The sequence below is a fragment of the Erinaceus europaeus genome, chromosome 11 (genome assembly GCF_950295315.1).
Source record: "Erinaceus europaeus chromosome 11, mEriEur2.1, whole genome shotgun sequence".
Classification (NCBI taxonomy): Eukaryota; Metazoa; Chordata; class Mammalia; order Eulipotyphla; family Erinaceidae; genus Erinaceus; species Erinaceus europaeus.
This window is the reverse complement of record NC_080172.1, coordinates 17,461,658-17,480,395: the sequence shown is the minus strand read 5'-3', so window position 1 is coordinate 17,480,395 and position 18,738 is coordinate 17,461,658. Positions and strand designations below refer to the sequence as shown.

The window sequence follows — 18,738 nt, the reverse complement described above, 5'->3', positions numbered from 1 at the left end:
CTCCTCTCCCCTCCCCTCCCCTCCCCTCCCCTCCCCTCCCCTCCCCTCTCCTCTCCTCTCCTCTCTTCTCTTCTTTCTCTTCCCTTCCCTTCCCTTCCCTTCCATTCCCTTCCCTTCCCTCCCCTTCCCCCCACCTTCCCTCCCCTTCCCCCCTCACCTCCCCTCCCCTTCCCCCCTCCCATCCCCTTCCCCCCTCCCCTCCCCTCCCCTCACCTCCCCTCCCCTTCCCCCTCCCCTTCTCCTCCCCTCCCCTCCCCTTCCCCCTCCCCTTCTCCTCCCCTCCCCTCCCCTTCCCCCTCCCCTCCCCTCCCCTCCCCTCCCCTTCCCCTCCCCTTCCCCTCCCCTTCCCCTCCCCTTCCCCTTCCCTTCCCTTCCCCTTCCCTCCCCTCTCCTCTCCTCTCCTCTCCTCTCCTCTCCTCTCTTCTCTTCTTTCTCTTCCCTTCCCTTCCCTTCCCTTCCCTTCCCTTCCCTTCCCTTCCCTTCCCTTCCCTTCCCTTCCCTTCCCTTCTTCCCTCCCCTCTCCTTCCCCCCACCTCCCCTCCCCTTCCCCTCCCCTTCCCCTCCCCTCCCCTCCCCTCTCCACTCCTCTCCTCTCCTCTCCTCTCCTCTCCTCTCCTCTCCTCTCCTCTCCTCTCCTCTCCTCTCCTCTCCTCTCCTCTCCTCTCCTCTCCTCTCCTCTCTTCTCTTTTCTTTTTCTTTTTTTCAGGACCAACAATCACCAGGTGTCCAAAAAACAAAAATCATGTTTTTGAAATCTCTTGATGTCAATTTCGCACATAGAGCAAATGAGCTGCCCTACGTGTGTCACTCATGACAGAAGCCCTTTTTTTATACCCTTTATTTTCCTAAGCTGAAGATAAACTGCTTTTTGTTTGACTACAAGTTTCCAGATAGAAATTTAACATACACAACTATGTGAATTTAGTTAGGATGCTTTCTGTTTGGGTTACCAGATTTTCATGGTTTATCAAGGCCATTACCAGTTGTAACACTTAAAGTTGTATACATCCCAGGAACCATATTGCTCCCTGGGAGGCTTGGAAGTCTTGATCAATTTATCTCCTGAATTCTGTAGCATTTCTATTCTCTGTTAATGTCGCAGCTACTATCGCAGGAGCTGAAGATATCTTGGGAATTTGCAAAATGGATTTTTTTTCTCTCTGCATTTAGAAGAGTCTAGAAAGTACACCACTAATGTCAGAGAAATGAGAAAACAACCATGAGTCCAGTTACAGTGTTTTTCTCTTTTTTTTTTTTTTTTATACATATGAGAACCAATCATAGAAGCTACCAGAGACTAACAGATACACTTCCATTGAATTTTGGAATTAGCACTTTAATATATAACATCTGTAATTTAAGAATAAGGTCAGATTTTTTTTTGCTTTTCATTTACATTTCCTGTAGATAAATTAATTCAGCTTATATTTGTCTGATAGCAGCAAAGTGTGATTGAAAAAAATTTGCTCAATGTGGATAACTTAGATTTATATATCTACCTCACCTGAATAATTTTATACTTTAATTTGAAGATAAGTTTATTTTCACCTTTCTTCCCTTGCTTCAATTATTTTCACATGTGCATAATGCATTATAAGTAACAGTGATAATGCTGTATCTGGCTTTTTTTTTGAAAACAGAGTGCAAGGACTTTTAGAAAGCACTATGGAATTTTGCTAGGTATTTAATACTGTGCATATTTCAATGAGTTAAGTATAAACATAGTAACATACATCGTTATATTAAACAACCCATCTTTATGGTATAAAACACAAAGAATTTTCCTTTGAAATACATGGAGGTTTTTCAGAAACTAACACGCACCTTTTCTTCTGTTGGCTTATTCTGGATGATAGCAGTAAGCATGTACGCTTTGCTCCTACTCCACACTTCCATATGTGTATGGTGTTAAGGTTCATAGATGGGACTGGCTCCTTTAATAACAGGAAGAGGAGTAATGTGACATTTATCACTGGTGACTGAGTTATAAAACAATACTTCAAATTTTAAGAATGAACTCAAGTTATACATTTTCTGTATGTCAGAAGATTAATAGATCCATTGCTTTGACTTCAAGGAAAGCAAGCAGATTTGGAATAGTAGGTCAAAATATTACACAGAACTTGCATATTTCATACATCAGTAGCCATACATGCTCCATTAATTAAAGTACTCAACAAACTTCTGCAAGTTGATTTGTTTTTAATTAGAGTAAGGCATCTCAAGGTTAAGGTATTTATGAAAATCTTCTCATTAGTATTCGAACATTAGGACTCATAGCTTTCTAGTAAGATCTAAAATGTTTAATCCACTTGATCATGAAAACAAACTATTAGAAATCAAGAAATAGCCTCTGTATTATTTGTAGTTTCCAGCTTCACATGGTCCTTAGGAATACAGAAGTCTGAAAAGTGTAAAAACTAATTAAAAGTTTTTACTAAGTTGCTCAAATATCAATTTACCATCAATCTGAATTTATGGTGAAAGATCAAAAATTTTAAATTAGGTGCAGAAGTTAAGCCTGGCATTCTATTTAATTTTTTTTAATATGTTCACCCGTTGCTCATTTAGAATTGATTTTTTTAAAGTTCAAAATCAAGTTCTTATTTGAGATAGAAAATAAGTGACAGAGATAAATCCAAAGGTAGTGACACTTGTGCACAATACGCCAGCCTCAGATGAAGTTATCAGCATTTCATCCACACTACATTGTGCTGAATTCCTTCTCACCCATTTCTTCCCTAGAAAACTGTTGAAGAGTTGCAATAATAACTACCCTGCCAATTAAGGTGTTCTACCTGGGGCCAGCCAGAGCTTAGTTTGGGGACAAGGTCACTTGCTGGGATGGAGTTGTAGTTCCCCAATTACTAGTAGTTCCACTACCTCTTCTAACTTGTCAAATAATGAGGAGACTTTGAAGGCTAAATCCAGCAGTAGCTCCTAGCGGGGTTAATGCAGAGTGAATGACAATGATACCTCAGGAGTGAGAATCTGACAATGTCTGTCAAGCTCTGTTCACAAGAATGACGAAGTTCATTGCTACTCTACTTGGGGAAGGTATTGGTCTTGATCTTATCAGTGAAAAGGGTCCACATTACTTTCTCTGGCAGAAGTTCATTAATTACTCTATATCACCATATAAACTAGACATGAACTTAATATTCTAATGGCAGAAGTTCATGTGCTACAACAGGCCAGTTCATTTTTTAAACCATGTCATCTCCTGACTATTTTTCACATTTTGAATATTGAGTCAATTATATTTCCGAGTTTCTAAATTTTGATTTTAGTGATGAATAACAGTGGTTATACAACAATTATTTTTAGTACTCATTAGCAACACAACTGAGAGAATAAGAATAACAAATTATGCTCCCAAGTGACAGAGAGACTTTATATCAATGATGACAATGTTCACTGCTAACTCCATTGGTGAATCATTTAGCTGAAGACTGAAAACAATAATAACTCAACACAAAACCCTATAAAATTATTCTTATGATTAGTAATTCAACATTTGTAGGAAACTGATGAGAAGGCCTAACAACTAGAGCCTCCAAAACCTAAACTATATTTTAAAAAACTAGTGTTCAAAATCCAAAGTTATGGACATCTGATTTTTGATAAGAGGGCCAAAATTATTAAATGGAGAAAAGGGAGTCTTTTCAATAAATGGTTCTGAGAAAACTGGGATAAAATGTGCAGAAGAAAGAAACTGAACCGATTTATCTCAACAGAGACAAAAGTAAACTCCAAAAGGATCAAAATAGGACCTGGATGTTAGGTCAGAAACTATCAAATACTTAGAGGAAGATATTGGAACACAGTCCCATCTAAATCTCAAGGGCATTTTTGATGATACAAACCCAATTTCAAGGAAGACTAAAACAAGAATAAACCCACAGGACTACACCAAATTGAAAAGATTCTGTACAGCAAAATAAACCATCACCCAAACAGACTCCTCACAGAATAGGTCTTTACTTGCCATACATCATACAAGAGTTTAATAACCAAAATTTATACAGAGATCACCAAACTTAGCAAGAAAAAGCAAATGACCCAATTCAAAAGTGAGGAGAAGATGTTAACAGAAAATTCACTAGAGAAGAGATATAAAATGCCAACAGACATATGAAACATTATTCCAAGTCACTGATTGCCAGAGAAGTACAAATAAAGACAACAATGATATATCACCTCAACCCTGTGAGAATGTCATACATCAGAAATGACAGCAACAACAAAAAGGTTGTGAGGACAAAGAATCCCTTCTTTTAAAAAATTTTTTTTATTTAAGAAAGGATTAATTAACAAAACCATAGGGTAGGAGGGGTACAACTCCACACAATTCCCACCACCCAATCTCCATATCCCACTCCCTCCCCTGATAGCTTTCCCATTCTCTATCCCTCTGGGAGCATGGACCCAGGGTCATTGAGGGTTGCAGAAGGTAGAAGGTCTGGCTTCTGTAATTACTTCCCCGCTGAACATGGGCGTTGACTGGTCGGTCCATACTCCCAGTCTGCCTCTCTCTTTCCCTAGTAGGGTGTGTCTCTAGGGAAGCTGAGCTCCAGGACACATTGGTGGGGTCTTGAATCCAGGGAAGCCTGGCTAGCATCCTGATGGCATCTGGAACCTGGTGATTGAAAAGAGAGTTAACATACAAAGCCAAACAAATTGTTGAGCAATCATGGACCCAAAGCTTGGAATAGTGGATATGCAGTGTTGGGGAGGTACTCACTGCAAACTCTAGTGTACTTCTGCTTTCAGGTATATATTTTGCAGTAGTTTATGGATACGTGTGAACATAAGCTCTCTCTCAGAGAAACTGGTGTATATCTAGGTTTTGGGACTTTGTTAGAAAGTGAACCACCTGAGATGAAATTAGAGTGTACTATAAAAGGAAAGGTCTCACCCGAGTAATGAAGCTGAAGGGTTGTCATTCCACACGTGAAGTCTTTGGACACAGTCTGAGGTGAATCAGCATGTTGAGGTGGCAATCGTTGCGTTGGTTAGGTTGTGATCGGCAGATGCAATATTATTTGATATGGATTGGGAGATGCATACGGGAAAGTGGGCCCTATCCAAGGGTTCTAGGACTGGGTGAAGTAGGGGCTCTATAGTGGAGATGTGAGGTTCCTGCTGTCTTAGGGTTCAAAAAAACAATCGATAGTTAATGTTATCATCACATTATTTGGTAATTGGGTTAACTTTGAAAAGTCCTTTTGTTATGGTTTGCTGTACAGTACCCAGTATCTTGTATATAGCTGTGCTATTGGATGCTTCTAATCTACTTGGTCTAGGCTTTTGAGCGAGTCCGCATATCAAATACACAGCCTATATATTAAAAAGATTCAGTTTGTGTTTTGAAAAACTTTGAGACATACAATTGATTTTCCCCCTCTCATATTAATTAACTAGTGATTTATATGACAAGAAACTAATCACCAAAATATATAAAGAGCTCAGCAAACTTAGCACCAAAAAAGCAAATGACCCCATCCAAAAATGGGCAGAGGATATGAACAAAACATTCACCTCAGAGGAGATCCAAAAGGCTAACAAACATATGAAAAACTGCTCTAGGTCACTGATTGTCAGAGAAATGCAAATTAAGACAACACTAAGATACCACCTCACTCCTGTAAGAATGGCATACATCAAAAAGGACAGCAGCAACAAATGCTGGAGAGGTTGTGGGGACAGAGGAACCCTTTTACATTGCTGGTGGGAATGTAAATTGGTCCAGCCTCTGTGGAGAGCAGTCTGGAAAACTCTCAGAAGGCTAGTCATGGACCTTCCATATGATCCAGTAATTCCTCTCCTGGGGTTATACCCCAAGGACTCAATAACACACAACCAAAAAGAGGTGTGTACTCCTATGTTCATAGCAGCACAATTCATAATAGCTAAAACCTGGAAGCAACCCAGGTGCCCAACAACAGATGAGTGGCTGAGAAAGCTGTGGTATATATACACAATGGAATACTACGCAGCTATCAAAAACAATGAACCCACCCTCTCTGACCCATCTTGGACAGAGCTAGAAGGAATTATGTTAAGTGAACTAAGTCAGAAAGGTAAAGATGAGTATGGGATGATCCCACTCATCAACAGAAGTTGACAAAGAATCCCTTCTACGCTGCTGGAGTGAATGTAAATTGGTCCAATCCCTCTGGAGAGCAGCCTGGAGAATCCTCACAACACTAAAAATAGATCATCCTTATGACCCAATAGTTCCTTTTCTAGGGATATATCCTAAGGAGTCAAACAGACCCATCCAAAAATATATGTGCACACCTATGTTCATAGAAGCACAATTTGTTAATAGCCGAAACCTGGAGAGAACCCAGGTGTCCAACAACAGATGAACGGCTGAGAAAGTTGAGGTATATATACACAATGAAATACTACTCAGCTGTTAAGAATAATGAACACACTTTCTCCAATCCATCTTGGATGGGACTAGAAGGAATTATCAGAAAGTGTGGATTGATTCCACTCAAAAATAGAAATTGAGAAAGAAGAACAGAAAGGGAAACACAAAGCAGAATTTAACTGATTTTGGAATGTTTTACTAAAGGAAAAAAAATGTGAGGGGGGAGAGCAGATTTTTCACTCCACTCTAGGGGAGGGAATAAGGACACAGACATTTGGTGGTGGGAATGGTATTAATATACACTCTTATTAATTTATAATCTTATAAATCACTATTTAATCAATATGAGAGGAGAAAATAGATTGAATGTCTCAAACATTTTAATGCACAGACCTCAGTTCTTAGTATATATTCCTTCAATCTAAGCACTTCAAGTTTCAAATTAGTACCCTGATTGAATTTTAACAGTGGGCTTCAATTATTAATGCATTTCTGATAGTGACTTTTTTTCTGAAATATAAAATCACCTATAATCTTAGACCAGGGAGACCAGAAGAAACTCATCTTGTCAGTATATAAGATATAGTTATTTGTAAATAGCATTAGACATCAATCACGGTAAGGTCTTGTATGGTACAGTAAATCTTAACCATGGGATTTTCAAAGTAAACCAAATTCCCAAATAACTTGGTTATATGATAACTATCTATTTCCCTTTTAAACTCTAAGACAACAAGGAACCCTCCTTTTTCTCTATAAAACCCATATTCCTCCCAGTCCTGGCAACTCCGGGCCATGGCTTGTCTTCCTGCAGGCTTCACTTGATCCAGACCATCTGATACTTTATCTGCTGATCTCAACCAAATCAATGCAACCAGTACCACCTTGACATATTTCACTTCAGTGTCTAGAGATGTCAGACATGGGATGTCAACCCTTCAGCTACATTACTCTGGTGAGACCTTTCCTAGATCATAGGACTCCCTAATTCAACTTTGGGTGGCTCACTTCCTAACAAAACTACAGAACCTAGATATAGACCAGGGCCCATGAGATAGAACACATGTGCATATGTATCCATGTTAGGGGAAAATATATACCTTAAAGTAAAAGTGCATAATAATTTTCAGTGACTCAATAAGTACAGCAAGCAGGTAGAAAGACCTGAAAAAGACACCATAAAGAACTTAATCACACAGTCTACTTAGACCTAGGTACCCTCCTCATCTACTTCCCATTTCACTTTCTTTAATCACTCTAAGTCCAAGTGTGTCAGATAAAGTAAGGAAGGACTATAAAAGTTGGGTAAGGGAAAGAGACCAGCATACTTTAATGATGGCTCTCTTGGTCATTACCAGGCAAACCCATCATCTGGGACCCTCGTTAGGGAATCTTTTGACTCCCACATAGAGATGATGGCCTAGAACTCTGACAGATCCCTCTTTCTGCCTTCACTGGTCATTTCCATCAGGAACAGCATTGTGGACCGTCTAGTGGGCCACTACAGAACCTTGCCCTCAAAGTGGAATAAGAATGGTAGGGAAACTGTCTACATACTCTACCACTAAAGGGAGACCAGTCCTGAAATGAGTGCAGTCTATAATGTCCCTAGCTTTGTAATGTAGCAAAGAGATTTTAGTGATTAGATTTTTCACATGCATTTTTCTTTCACTCATGTTTATTTACTGAAAGGGTGAAGGAGACTGCTGTCCTTTGATTATGTTTGGATTCCACTGTGTAAAAGATTGAGAGAGCAAATGGTCTTTTTGGCTCCTAAGATGTTATGAGTCATTCCTCAAATTCTGCTGAAGTTTTATTTGGATAAATGGACAAAGCCCCACTTAGCATTGACAAAGCTGTATACAAGCATTTAGAGGGATGCAAATATTACTTTTAATTTACCTCAAAAGTAGTCAGCTTGTTCAGCTATGAAAATGAGATGTTTTCTTCCTTCTGAGATAGTAGTCTGCATCCTCAGGATTATTTTACAAAACTAAAAATATATTTGAATCAAAAATGAAAAAAGAACACATTTTATCTGATTTTATCAGATTCCCTGTCCCAAATGTTAACTAAAGGTTTCCAAAATGTTAATTTTCTATTTGCCTTTGATTTGTATAGTAAACTCCACTAAGAGCAAAGAGAATATTTTTTCATATTTTAAAATATTATATCAGTGTAAGATGGCTTCTGATGACCTTTCTAGCCTCTTATTTCCTGTGCAAAACTAGATGATACAAGACAGCTACAAAATTGTTAATTAGCATTTTAATAAATGAGAAGATTCAGCTAGGCAACGTTTCTCTACACTTTAGAGGCTTCTAATGCTACAGAAAATTTATTAGCTGTGTTAGATATGTTATATGTTCAGTACTGTTGCAACATACGTGCCATCATGCTTTCTATCTAATAATTTATTGATTGTTGGTTGCCAAACCTCATCCAGAGAGGGTAAAATGAATGCTAATATTTTATCTTTAATTGTCCATCTTATATTATTTTTACTTATGGAGTTCATTCTCTTTTCATTTTCCAGAACAAATTTACAATTACAAACCTAATTTTCCAGGGGCCAGGCTGTGATGTACCTGGTTAAGCACACATATTACAGGGCACGAGGACTCAGGTTCAAATCCCATGTCCCTACCTGCAGGGGGTGAGCTTCATGAGTGAGGAAGCCAGAATGCAGGTGTCTTTCTGTCTCTTTTCCTCTCCATTTCTCCGTCTCTTCTCACTTTCTCTTTGTCTCATCCAATAATAAATAAATAAAAATATTAAAAAACAAGACTAATTTTCCTTTGCAATATTTAAATTCCAAAACTGTTGGACTTATTATAGGTAAAGCAATTACTCTTGAGTGTGTCCTCAGGATGATTCATCCTGTTTGCCAAAAATTAGTGATTTGTTTTTTTCTTACCAAGTTGTTGGGTCTCTGTCAAGAATTGAATATGATTCTTTGGCACACCTATAAAGTAAATACATCTTTCATCGCAGGGTCAAGTTTGGGCAATGCAGTCCACTGAGGTTCAATATTCTGCCCCTACCCCTATCGGATAGCAGGTTAATAATGAAAATTTATGAAGAGCTCACCAGATTCAGCAACAAACAAACAACCACATCCAAAAGTGGAGAGAGGATATGGACAGAATATTTACAAAAGAAAAGACTCACAGAGTCAATAGGCATATAAAAAAATGCCCCAAGTCACTGATTATTAGAGAAATGTAAATAAGAAAAATAAGGACAACAATGAAATACCACTTCATTCCTGTGCAAAGATCATGTGTCAAAAAGTACAATAATAACAAATATTGGAGAAATTGCTGTTGTGTGGGTAAAGGAGCCCTTTTATACTGATGGTGGGAATGTCAGCTGGTCCAAGCCCTGTGGATAGTAGTCTGGATAACTCTCAGAAAGTTAGAAAAAGACCCTATGACCTGGCAATTCCTTTTCTGGGAATATATCATGTGGAAACAAGCATATGCATCCAAAGAGATGAGTTACTCTTTTTAATTTTTTTTTCTCTAGCATTAGTTCTGGGGCTTAGTGCCTGCACTATGAATCCACTGCTCCTGGAGGCTCCCCCCCCCATTTTTGTTGTCCTTGTTGTCCTTATTGTTGTTATTATTGTTATTGTTGTCATTGATGTCATTGTTGTTGTTAGAGAAGACAGAGAGAAATAGACAGAGGAGGGGAAGACAGAGAAGAGAGGAGAAGAGAAAGACACATGCAGACCTGCTTCACTGCTTGTGAGGCAACACCCTGTAGGTGAGGAGCCAGGGCTCGAACAGGCATCCGTGTGCCAGTCTTTGAGCTTTGTGCCATGTGTGCTTAAGCGGCTACACTACCACCAGCTCCCACCACCCCCCCGTTACCCTTTTTACCTTTTTACATCTAAGATGTAAAAATATGTAAGTAGGTATACTCTTTGGTACATTAGTGTATCAGTCCTCTGATTGTTTAGATCAGTTAGCTGGATTACTTTATGCTAGTAAGAACAAATTATGGAAATAAATAATATGAGTCCATCTCTATAAAGCATTAGAATGGAAAGTTTACAGTTTCCTCTAACACAGAAACTTCTATACCAGTTTAATGTTTTTGCACATGATGAAATTATATTTATCTTATGTTGTTACTAGATTTTGAGAAGCTGAACATATGAAAATTAAATTTAATTGATAACTATGATTAGTCACAGATGATCAGGAGTTTGAGATATTAAAAAATGCCTAATCATTTGGGGTATGGATTGACCTTCCACCATCCATATTTAGTGGAGAAGCAATTACAGAAGCTAGAACTCCCACCTTCTGCACCCCATAAAGAATTTTGGTCCAGAGAGGGATAAAGTATAGGGAAGCTTCAGGGGCCAGGTGGTGGTACACCTGGTTAAGTGCACACATTACAGTGCACAAGGAACCAGGTTCAAGGGTCTGGTCCCCATCTTCAGGGGGACACTTCACGAGTGGTAAAACAGGTGTCTCTCTTTCGCTATTTCCCCTTCCCTCTCAATTTTTCTCTGTCTCCAATAATAAATAAATAAATAAAAATAATAGGAAAGTTTCCAATGGAGGGGATGAGATATGGAACTCTGGTGGTAGAAACTATGTGACATTGTACCCATTATCTTACAATCTAGTTAATTATTATTAAATCTCTAATAAATTATTTTTTGAAGAATAATAAAATATGCCTAATCATTTCATGTACTTAAAACGTCATTATAAATGGATTCACTTTCCTTTTTAGAGTTTATTCAACACATGGCCTATATTTATGTATAAATGTAAGCTTATATGTTATATGTTATATATGAGATCTCTGACTTACCTCCAGTATAACCGTATACAAAAAGAGGGGTTAAAATATTCCCATGAGAAGGGAGAAAAAGGAAAAAGCATTTTTTAAAAGTTAATCTAAGAGGAAACAGATCTTATTCCCAAGCCAACTTATTTAGTTTAATATTCATTATTGCAATTTTCTGTCTAACAGATGTAAAGTGAGCTCTAAATTCATTGTCTTTGAACCTGTAGCTTCAAATTTATGTATTTATTTCTCCATAGATTAATAATGATGGAAAATTATGTCTGTTTGGATTTTAGATATAGTCAGGCAAGTGACATAAACAGAAAGAGCAAAGAATTTTTGTGTTTTCTTCTGGCTCTTTTCAAAGATTTGCTAATTGGGCCTGCTACAACTATTACTGAGTTCTGCTTAAAATCAGGATTTCTTGATATGTGAGACATTTCTTTTTGTAAACAAAATGTTGAATCTTCATTCAACAATGTGTTATAATCAGTAGACATTTTCTTTTTCTTACTACTTCTATTTGAAGATTCCTACCAGGTCTCAGTCATGAAACACAATCTGGTTGTTGGTTGCCTCCAGCATGAATAACTTCATCAACTGAAGGTTTCATGTTTTTACACTCTTAAGTTCAGTGAGCATAGTATATTTTTATTTAAAGAACAATAAGACCTTAATTCACCTAAGAGATCTAACAATACCATGGTCAAATAAGAAGGAAAAAGAAACATTTAACACATTCATATAAAATGTGGATGCCATTTTGAATCTTGCTCCTTTATATTTTAGATTTTATTCCTTTTTTTATTCCAAAATTATATGTCCCCATAGAAGCAGAATTATATTTCTCTTATCATAGGAATTAGTAGACATGAGAAATGTATTAATTTCTCTAGGCTTAAAATGAACAATGAAAAATGTCTATGACATTTTTAATCACAGGAATAATATTTGAATAAGGTGTTCCCCCCCCAGAGCTTTATCTAGTTGAATAAAACTACCTAAGATATCAGAAACTTTTGAATATTTATCTTGAGACTCAACAGTCATTTACTCCTTAGAAGTGGAATACTATTATTTACATGACAGTTCTTTAGGCAAAATTGTTGTGTGCTATTTAAGAAATGAAGTGGGTAGAAATTCAAGGAAACTTCAACTAAGCATATAAAAGATTAAAATATTTATGTTAAATGTGCTTAAGTGCCTTTTAAATTGCTTTTAAAAAACTTGTGGTTGCTATTTTGTGTAGTTGGTAAAAAATATTCTGTCATTACTAAATAGAGTTTATTGACAGACCAATGTACACGACTGTAGAATCTACGACATTTGAGCTGTTTTATGTTGAAGAAAATGGCTAGATCACCTTTTTCTTCATCAATATACACAATATTAAGTGATCCTGTTTCTGAAGTTGTGGGTTATGTTCTCTAAAAAGTTGTAGTGTAGGGGCTGGGTGGTGGCACACTTGGTTGAACACACACTTTGCTGTGCATACGAACCTAGGTTCAAGTCCCTGGTCCCTACAAGGGGGAAACTTGACAAGTGGTGAAACAGGAGTCCAGAAAGTGGCACAGCTGGTTAACAGCACACATTACAGTTCACAGGGACCCAGGTTCAAGCTCCTGTTCCCCACCTGCAGAAGGAAAATTTCACAGGTGGTGAAGAAAGGCTGCAGATATCTCTCTATATCTTTCCCTCCTCCTTCCCTCTCAATTTCTCTTTGCCTCTTTAAGAATCTTCTCCTTCCTTCCTTCCTTCCTTCCTTCCTTCCTTCCTTCCTTCCTTCCTTCCTTCCTGCCTTCCTGCCTTCCTGCCTTCCTGCCTTCCTGCCTTCCTGCCTTCCTGCCTTCCTGCCTTCCTGCCTTCCTGCCTTCCCTGCCTTCCCTGCCTTCCCTTTCCTTTCCTTTCCTTTCCTTTCCTTTCCTTTCCTTTCCTTTCCTTTCCTTTCCTTTCCTTTCCTTTCCTTTCCTTTCCTTTCCTTTCCTTTCCTTTCCCTTTCTTCCTTCCTTCCCTCCTTCCTTCCATAACACTGCTTAACTTGTGGTGCTGGGGATTGAACCTGGGACCTCAGTGCTTCAAGCATGAAGGTATTTTTGCATAACTAACATGCTATCTCCCCAGTTTGAAAATACACAATTTCTATAAAGAGCATGACTCAATGTTATGTTGTTATGATTAAACTTGTATATACTAAAAATGGTATTTTAATATCTTAATATAAATTCAAGACTGAAATTCAGTAAACTGAGTTTGAAGTTAGATTTCTGGAGTTTAATTTGTTTGTTATATTTAGAAGAATGAAACACTTCTAATAAAATATGATACGTTATAAAGTCCAGTCCTGATATTTTTCAGGTGGGAAAACATTTCCCTGTTGTTTTCTTTTTGTTTGTTTTTTCAATGTACCTATAACAACACTTGTATAGGCTCTGTATAAGGAACATTTGGAATTGTGTCTGTTTAGTTTTTCTAAAGGGGCAGTAGAATAAGAGTAAATGTTTAGCAAGTGATTTGCTGGTTAACGGTTAACACTCAGTTTAGGGATGGAAGAGGGACAGCCTTTTTTTGTAGCTTTATTCAGATGGTGTGAATATTCTCAACATGGGTGATATCTGTTTCCCATGATGACATAACTGAATTGAGAAGAGATGTTCATACCTGGCTTTCCAGTGCTAGTTGCCAACAGCTCTGGTAAACTGTCAGGACAGGCAGATTTCTGTGTAGAGTGTCCCTGTGAGAATCCAATTGGGGAAATTAGTTACAGGAATAATTTACTTTAAGATTAAGCTTGAAAATCTTAGGAAACATGTTTTTTTTTTCTTTCCTAATGCAAGCTGAAAGAGTAAATATTCAGAATAGCGCTATACTTAAATAGATCATACAGGACAAGACTTGAATTGTAAAGAATGGCAATGGCTGAACTTTGTTTAAAGAAATCAACTGTGACATTTACTAAACACAGGCATTCCCAAATTTCTTACCTGGAGAGATGGGTCCCTGCCTAGAAATGTGCGTTTCTGAGAGATTCTCCTATGAGAAAATGTAAATGAAGATGTACACATCTTAACATTAGAATTCCATATAATGCTCTGGAGGAATGCTTAGTCTTGAGATTGCCTCATCTTCTGAGTACATATTTAATTTATCTTCCAAACTTAAGATTCCACTAAGGATGAAAAGATTACTGTTTATTGTGAACAGGTTTTATCTTAGGGAAACAAAGTAAAACTAACCCTGTTCATAAGCACATCCAGAAGACGTGGTAGTAATTATGTTAGAGTACTAGATGCACGTCATGGACTGAGTCAACATATGGGTACGTGGTAGCTTATTCTGAACATTGTAAGACAGAAACTCTCTTGACTCCTATCTTAAACATAATGGGGACCAATGGGTTCTTAGTGTGAGAACTCTTTTAACACTACCTTATTCTGTTGAGGGAAATCTTTCTTACTCTAGGTATAAATTCAAGTTAATGGACTCTGGACAAAAATTAAAATTCTTTTATACCTCACTTTATACTTAATTCTGGTTAATTTTGAGTGATACATGACGTTAAAGAAAACTTTGGTCGAACTTTCTCGTATTGACAACTGTTTTGTATATTTACTATGGGAACTACCAGAAGTGTTTTCACCCTGTGCTACCTCCTCACAGTTAGCTCTGGCTTTTGGTGGTGTGGGAACTTAAACCTAGGATCTCAGAGCCTCAGGCATGAGAGTCTGTCTGTATAACCATTGTACTATCTCCCTTGTCCTTTATTTTCTACTTTAGTAGAATCAGGAATAATTGGAACTCATATCAAATAAGTTTTGGATTCTGCAAATAATGATCGGTTTAATAGCGAGTGAATATTGCTTTTGAGAGTCAGTGAGATTATCCCCTGGGAGAATGAGATTTAGATTCTGTTCATGCCAGTCCTGCAGATGTTGTTGTTATTGTTATTATTTTACCATTGGGATTTATTCTCAGGCTTAGAGCCTGCATAGCTCCATTATCCCTGGAAACCTTTTTCCCTTCTTTCTTTTTAGTAGAGGGTGAGAAATAAGGAATGAGAGAAAGGGACATAGAAAGAGGAGCAGAGGAAAGACAGCTGTTGCACTGCTCTACCACTTGTGAAGCTTCCTCCTATCTTTGGAGACTGGATGCTTGAACCCTGGTCCTTGTGCATAGTAATGTATGTGCTCCACCAGTTACGTTACCATAAGTATTGCTGAGTCATTTTATAAAAGTCCTGTGCTAAGCATCTATATTGAAGGCAAAGGTAGTATAAGTGGCTAAGTGACATATATATATATATATATATATATATATATATATATATATATGTCTTTTTTATACATTAAAATAATAATCCAGTCTCTGTCTTTAAGCTGTGTATAGATACTATTGTAGTTCACAGTTTAAAATGGAAAGCAAAATATTTACTACATATATATTTCCACAGTTCTTTATAAGTTTCTCAGGTATTATGAAATCAAACACTTAGGGATAAGCAAAACTTTTGTAGGGTAAAATAAACCTTCTAATGCCAGATGTTTAAGGATCGTGGTACACACACACACCAAAAAACAAACAAACAAACAAACAAAAAACATGGAAAGCCAAAATGGTCTTGTCTAGTCTGTGTATTATTGATCCAGCAAGCTTTGTTTTCAGGAATCCTGGGAAAAGGATTTGAATGCTTTAGTGTTAAACATGAATAAGACATGAGCATGCCAGATAATGGAAAGGGTAATAGAGACAATGGTTTTATTAGCTCAATGAAATGGAAATGATGGACTAGTCCAGGAAGACAGCCCTGGAGATAATGTTCTGGGCCTTACTGATTCAAGAGAGAATTAGGCCTTACAAATTCAAAAGGTTAACCTTTGGGGACAATTTGCATTTCATTAATTATTTGGGCTGTATGATGATGTATTTACTTGGTGTATATTTCTAATACTTATCAGTGAAGTTGTAGTAAGTTCTTAGAATACATTTGTTTATTCATTTAACCTTCTTTGATAGAACAGATCGCTTATGTCCCTTCTTTTGACAGATTATTTAACCTAAATTCTTTGCCCAACTGCAGTGGAGACCTCTACCTGGATTTATTTACTAGTCTCCCCCCACCCCATTTTACATTTTTGAATGTGACTTCATGTTTGCACTTTTTTTTTCTAAGAAAGTTAAACTTCTATCCTTGCAAAAAAGGAGGCTATTTTCTTATCTCTTCTCTTATGGGTTTATGTAAGTTGACATTTGCCGTGCCTCCCTTCTCACTCTGAGCTATTTGAAAGTGCTCGCCCAGGGTTTCCTTGGGGACCTGGTTTCCAGACTTAGTGCTGGTGCTTCTTTCAGGGTGAAACCTCTCAATGTCTTCAAAGAACAGACAGGTTTGACCCTAGAGCCCTTATTTCTAACAGCTAGTCACAAGGTGTCTGTCTTGCATGACCTATGGCATGTGCCTGGCACCATAAACCACGCTCAAGGGCAAATGACACATTTCCTGATTAGGAATGAATTCCTGCAGCAACATTATTAAACATTAAGAGGCACAAATAGATCCATAAGTCGGTTATATGACCTAAAAAATAATCTTTCTTCAGCACGCTTGACATTTTTACAAACCGCTGCATTTTAAATAAATGAGGGATTGAAATATTTAAAGTGTTTGTTTTTAACTATTTGAGACACCTGGAGAAGATAAATATGGAATTCTGAAAGTGAGAAGTGTATTTTAGAGGTGAACAGCTGGGAGATATTTTTTTAACCTTCCAAATCTCAGTTCAGAGTCTATTATCGGTTAATGAAGACAATACTGAATCATGAAGTAATACTGGGAAAAGAACATTGAACCCACATTCTGTGTCATTGCTTCAATAGGTTTAAATATTAGAATCAGCTAAGTTTTTATTTTAAATGAAGATTAACATAGTAGTGCAACACACTAATGTGTATTAAAGGGGGGTAGGTGGTGGTATATTTGGTTGAGCTTACATGTAACCATGAGTTAAACCCTTTGTCCTCATTTGCAAAGGAAAAATTTCACAAGCAGTGAAGCAGTGCTGCTGGTGTCTCTTTATCTCCTTTGCCCCTCTCAATTTCACCTTGACCTATCAAATAAGATAAATATTAAATGAAGCATATTAATTTAATTATTTTGGACTCATAGCACTGTAATAAGAAAATTAAGTGTGAAAAAAATAATAGAAAACCCATAAGTATGCAGGACATAAGAGGCTTTTAGTTGGTTTTTTTTCCAGGACCTGGTTGTGGTGCACTTGTTACAGTGCATGTGTTACATGCACACAGACCCAGGTTCAGGTCCTTGGTCCCTCCTGCAGAATGTCTCTATTAGTCCCTATTTCCTTCTTCCTTTTTCATTTTTCTTTTCTTTTTTGGCCTCCAGGGTTATCACTGGGACTCAGTGCAAGCACTATGAATTCACTTCTCCTGGAGGCTATTTTTCAACAACGTTGCCCTTGTTGTTGCTCTTGTTGTGGTTGTTATTAGTTTTGTTGTTATAGCTATTGTTTGTTTGATAAGACAGAGAGAAATAGAGAGAGGAGGGGAATACACAGAGGAGGAGAGAAAGATACCTGCAGACCTACTTCACTGCTTGTGAAGCAACTCCCCTGCTGGTGGGGAGCTGGGGGCTTGAACTGGGATCCTTATTCCGGTCCTTGGCTGGTCCTTACACTCTGCGCCATGTGCGCTTAACCTGCTAAGCTACCGCTCAGCCCCCTCCCTCTTCTGTCTTAATTTTTCTGTCTTTATCCAAAAAGAGTGAAATAAAGGAAGGAAGAAAGAAAGAAATATTAGGTTTTTAAAATTAATTTATTTATTTAAAAAAGGAGACATTAACAAAACCATAGGATAGGAGGGGTACAACTCCACACAGTTCCCACCACCAGATCTCTATATCCCATCCTCTCCCCTGATAGCTTTCCCATTCTTTATCCCTCTGGGAGCATGGGCCCAGGGTCGTTGTGGGTTGCAGAAGGTGGAAGGTCTGGCTTCTGTAATTGCTTCCCCACTGAACATGGGCGTTGACTGGTCGGTCCATACTCCCACCTGCCTCTCTCTTTCCCTAGTTGGGTGGGTCTGTGGGGAAGCGGAGCTCCAGGACATATTGGTGGGGTTGTCTGTCCAAGGAAGTCTGGTCAGCATCATGCTGGCATCTGGAACCTGGTGGCTGAAAAGAGAGTTAACATACAAAGCCAAACAAATTGTCTAACAATTATGGACCTAGCAATATTAGTTTTTTAAGTAGTTTAAAAATAGTTTTGGAAATGTTACTGTATTATATGTATCTGTAATATTTACATATGAAATATTTCACTTGTTTTCTAGAAACTGGAGTCATGTGGATTTTGCCAGTTAGGATTCGATTTCTATTTGAAAAATGAGTATGTAATATCTGAAGGACTTGACTGAATTTTCCTTTCTCAGAATGTATTACATTATCCCACATTAAAACCCAGGAATCACTTAATATGAACTTTCTACACCTTTTAGCAGGGTTTCATAAACTTACATTTTTCTGAAGTGAATCAGAGGAT

The 18,738-nt window shown here is 37.8% G+C and overlaps 1 pseudogene; it reads right to left on the bottom strand.

Moving 5' to 3' along the window:
• Window positions 1-703: 703 nt before the first annotated feature.
• Window positions 704-828, bottom strand: LOC132541642 (U11 spliceosomal RNA; annotated as a pseudogene).
• Window positions 829-18,738: the final 17,910 nt, after the last annotated feature.